The following is a 4977-nucleotide window of genomic DNA, read 5'->3' as shown; positions in this document are numbered from 1 at the left end:
CAAAACCCCCGGAGCACATAAATACAATACCCCTCTATAAACACATGACCCCCAAACCATATAAAACAAATACCCTCTGCCACATCCTGACCAAACTACAATAACAAATAACCCCTATTACTGGTCAGGACGTGACAGGATTAGAATACAAGTTCTACAATCAGTTGGAGCGAATACTTGGTCATGAAGCAGTCTCCATTGATGAGTATGATGAAAGAGATGATCAAACAGTAGACCAGGACACAGGTACATTGGTAGTACAGACGGTTATCTGTTTACACTGAAGACTCAGTCAATCCGATCAGCCGTACCTACGATCTGGAGGTTGCCAATGTATATGTCTCCCGGAGCAGGTGCTGATGGGATGTGATACACCCCGTGGTCGGAGCCAGAGACGCTGGTCCTCAATGAGCTGTGGGGGAACGAGGAGGTCCAGACGAGCCACCGAAGTTGCATCCGCAATGGGCACATTTTCGCCGACATAGCGGAGAAGCTGGCCTCCATGGGGCACTTCAAAACGGCTGAGCAGTGCCACTCGAGGGTTAAGCGGCTGAGAAAAACCTATCGACAGTGTCTCCACAGCAGGACGTAAGTGGAAAGCACAGATCACTTGTGGGTAAGGCGAGTCATGGTGCCTAAATTGAGAATTGTTACAAATGAATCCTTCACCTCTCACTGTTCTCCACCTCCCTCTATCTCTGGTCGTACCTACAGAAATGGAGGGGAGCCCTTACTCTTCAGATACAACAGGTTCCTGAAGCCGGTGCTAGGCAACGACACTCTCTCCCTCGATGCAGAGATTGTTGATTTGTGTGATGACTTCAATCCAGATCCCACTGAAGGAGCAGATCAGGAAACATGTATGGTGCCTCCTCATCATCCTTACCCTCTATGTAAGTCTATGATGCTGTGACATACCGCCCCAGACCATGACGGACTCTCCACCTCCAAATCGAGGTACAGGCCTCGGTGTAACGCTCATTCCTTTGACGATAAACTCGACTCCGACCATCACCCCTGGTGATACAAAACCGCGACTTGTCAGTGAAGAGCACTTTTTGCCAGTCCTGTCTGGTCCAGCGACGATGGGTTTCTGCCCATAGGCGACGTTGTTGCCAGTGATGTCTGGTGAAGCCCTGCATTACAACAGGCCTACAAGCCCTCAGTCGAGTCTCTCTCAGACTATTGCAGACAGTCTGAGCACTGATGGAGGGATTGTGCATTCCTGGTGTAACTCGGGCAGTTGTTGTTGCCATCCTGTACCTGTCCCGCAGGTATGATGTTCGGATGTACCGATCCTGTGCAGGTGTTGTTACACGTGGTCTGCCACTGCGAGGATGATCAGCTGTCCATCCTGTCTCCCTGTAGCGCTGTCTTAGGGGTCTCACAGTACGGACATTGCAATTTATTGCCCTGGCCTCATCTGCAGTCCTCATGCCTCCTTGCAGCATGCCTAAGGCACGTTCACGCAGATGAGCAGGGACCCTGGGCATCTTTCTTTTGGTGTTTTTCAGAGTCAGTAGAAAGACCTCTTTAGTGTCCTAGGTTTTCATAACTGCGACCTTAATTGCCTACCGTCTGTAAGCTGTTAGTCTCTTAATGACCGTTCCACAGGTGCATGTTCATTAATTGTTTATGGTTCATTGAACAAGCAATGAAGATCTGTGAAGTTATTTGGATTTTTTACGATTTATCTTTGAAAGACAGGGTCCTGAAGAAGGGGCGTTTATTAGAGTAAAAAGTTGCTGTTTGTTGTTATAAAAGCTAACATGTGCAGGATAAAATAAAATATGTTGTTCACTAGTTTACTCCATTTAGGGGAAGGGTGGTAGGGTTAGAAAGTAATAAAGGAAAATATATATATTTTTTTAAAGATGTGTATATATAGTTATGTATATGTATTTATATGTATGTATGTGTATTTGTATGTATTTATAAGTGTATGAACAGTACCAGTCAAAAGTTTGGACACACCTACTCATTCAAGGGTTTTTATTTATTTTTACTATTTCCTACATTGGAGAATAATAGTGAAGACATCAAAACTATGAAATAACACATATGGAATCAGGTAGTAACAAAAAAAAGTGTTAAACAAATCAAATTATATTTTATATTTTAAATTCTTCAAAGTAGCCACCCATTGTCTTGATGACAGCTTTGCACAGTCTTGCCATTCACTCAACGAATTATCTTTGAAAGACAGGGTCCTGAAAAAGGGACGTTTCTTTTTTCTCCAGCCAGTTACGCTGTGACAGAGTCCAGCAGAAAGATGCCCTGGTCTGGTCGGGAGACCCAGGCTCTGCTGGAGGTCTGGGGTGAGGACTATGTGTAGCTCTTCCTCCGCGGCTGTTTGAAGAACAGACACGTGTTTGAGTACATCTCACGGAGGATGACGACCCAGGGGTTCATAAGGACGGCTGACAGTGCCACACCCCCATCAAACGACTCAAGCCAAGCTTCCACCATGACAAGTGAGTGCAAAAGATTTATAACTACCATTTCATGTCTAATTATTTACTTCATAAATTACACCGCAACATCGGGTATAAATTGAGATGCTATATTTTTTATTTATCAAATCAATGCTTTACTTAATTTCATCACATTAATAAACTATGTAATTGCAGTCTTGTTTATATCACTGTTATTGTTACATAGTACATGTGGTCAGAGGATATAATGATCCAACTGAAATTCCCTCTGAACAGTGTGTCTAATCTTTCGTTTCCTCAGAAGGGAATGTAAGTTCTACGACCAGATGGAGGAGATTTTCTCGAGGGAGCTCAACGTCGACAGTTTGGCCGAAGATTCGTTAGACAATGAGGAAGCTGCTGTCTGGGAGTGTACACATGAAGTTGACCAAAGGAAAGGTAAAGCAAAGCCATACCATCCCTTGAAATGTTCATGAAATGTTCTATGAGTTGTCTTATTTCAACTAACCTAACCCCCTTCCCACTGTAAACAATGTCTTTATTGAGTGTCTGTCTTCAGCTAGCCCTACTTTAACTGATGGTTCCAAGTTCCCCTGGAGCGACAGTGACCCTGGTCATCCTCAGTATCTGGGGGAGTGATGAGGTACAGGAGGGTCTGAAGGGCTGCACCAAAAACAGACACATTTTCACCGAGATTTCTCAGGCAATGGCCAACGAGGGCTACCTGAGGACAGCCGAACAGTGCCAGTCTAGAGTGAGCTGCTAAAGGCCAACTTCCGCCAGCTCTGCGAGAGCAAACAGTAAGCCATGGGGGATAAGATATGGATCTGAAATTGATAACCACTATTTATAATTGTGAATTGATTATGAAGACGCCATACTGATGGATCAGTTTTGTATTCAAGGTTAGAGGTTTACCATGCTCATGTTAGTAAAGCAAAGCTCATTAACTAACCAGATATGAGGAATAAGCATTGTGTCAACAACCAAATGTTATGTTTTATTTTCCCAGGATTGGAGGGGAAAAAGTGGAGTGCAAATTCTACGATCAGTTTGTGCAAATATTCGGGAACAAGTATATATTCTGTGACTCTCTGGCTGAGGAACCAAATGACGCCACAGACATGGGAGAGGTCCCAGGTGGCCAAGTCCAAGAAACAGGTAAGGAAACAATCTCCTAATCTTTCATTATACTATCAACGTTGGGCCTTTGTTTTTTTTGTTTTTATTTCAGGCTCTCCAGAATCAGGCAGCTGTCCATCACCATGGGAACTAGATCTCCCCTGGAGCATTGAGGAGACTGAAGCCCTCGACATATGGGTCAGTGACAGAATCCAAGTGGTCCTGAGGGGAAACACTGAACTGGAACACATTCATACAGAGATCTCTCAAATGATGGCTGACCAGGGCTTCATGAAAACAGCAGAGCAGTGCCAGACAAGGTCAACACAACTGAACCTGAGTATTATTTCATTCTTACGACAAGGAAGCATTTGTTTTACATTTTTTATTCAACCTTTATTTAACTAGGCAAGTCAGTTAAGAACAAATTCTTATTGAGGACCAGGACGAGGCTGGGCCAATTGTGTGCCGCCTTATGGGACTCCCAGTCACGTCCGGATGTGATGCAGCTTGGATTAGGGATCATCTGAAGACAGCTTTGTAGCGCCACAGGAAAGCTGCAATGACTCAACAATGACTTTGGAAAAGAGGTTTATTAACAATTACAAAGACCTGTCTCCTGCGTTGTTTTCAGAGAGGTACTGTATTCTATCAAAGAGGCACTGTTGCTTTGTTGGATATTGCTGAAGGGACTCAACATCCATCCTACGTTTCCTGTTGGAAATCAGACACATGTATTTAACCTTTGTATAGGTGCTTAAATCTAAGTGTAATGGACTATCTGTATGTTCTTTGTCATGTATGTCACAGTAAGTGCACATGTGTTGTGACATAAGGTCCTTTTCACTAAACGTAACAAAACCTTTTTAAAGGGATTGGCTTGAGTGAATACTCTAACGAGAATTGTTCAAAACCTCATGACGTTATGAACATCTTGCATTATGATTTACCAAACAAAAGGCTGGCTATTATGTATATATTTGTGTATTTTATATACATTTGTGTTTTAGCAAACTCACTGTACTTTTAGGGCTATTTTCAAGTGAACTAATTTAGATAAAATTCATTTGAGTGGAGTTTGATTGCCTGACTGTTTGGGTACTGTATCATATCTGTGACTGTGGGATTTCTTTCTCTCAATGTGTTTTAACCTATATCTTGGTTCACCGAAACACTGAGGTTTGTGTTGTTAACAGCTTTAACCATTGGGGGGAGACTGTGAACAAATCATATTTTTATCCTCAACATGACTTGGGAATAAACCACTAGAATTCTGGAAGCACAGGCACCTAATTCTGGAAGCACAGGCACACATATCAAGGACAGAACTAAGCTAACCTCGGCGTGAGCTATGGTATGAACTGGTATGAACTTTGAGCTTATTCACTACAGAAGTGATACTTCCTAGCCGTTGAGTTAG

At 43.1% G+C, this 4977-nt stretch overlaps 1 pseudogene; it reads left to right on the top strand.

Moving 5' to 3' along the window:
- Nucleotides 1–502: 502 nt before the first annotated feature.
- LOC115180151 (zinc finger and SCAN domain-containing protein 20-like) lies at nucleotides 503–4633 on the top strand (annotated as a pseudogene).
- Nucleotides 4634–4977: the final 344 nt, after the last annotated feature.

This window comes from Salmo trutta, chromosome 40 (assembly GCF_901001165.1).
Source record: "Salmo trutta chromosome 40, fSalTru1.1, whole genome shotgun sequence".
In the NCBI taxonomy this organism is placed as follows: domain Eukaryota; kingdom Metazoa; phylum Chordata; class Actinopteri; order Salmoniformes; family Salmonidae; genus Salmo; species Salmo trutta.
The sequence above is the reverse complement of the archived record's forward strand: the minus strand, read 5'-3'. Positions and strand labels throughout refer to the sequence as shown.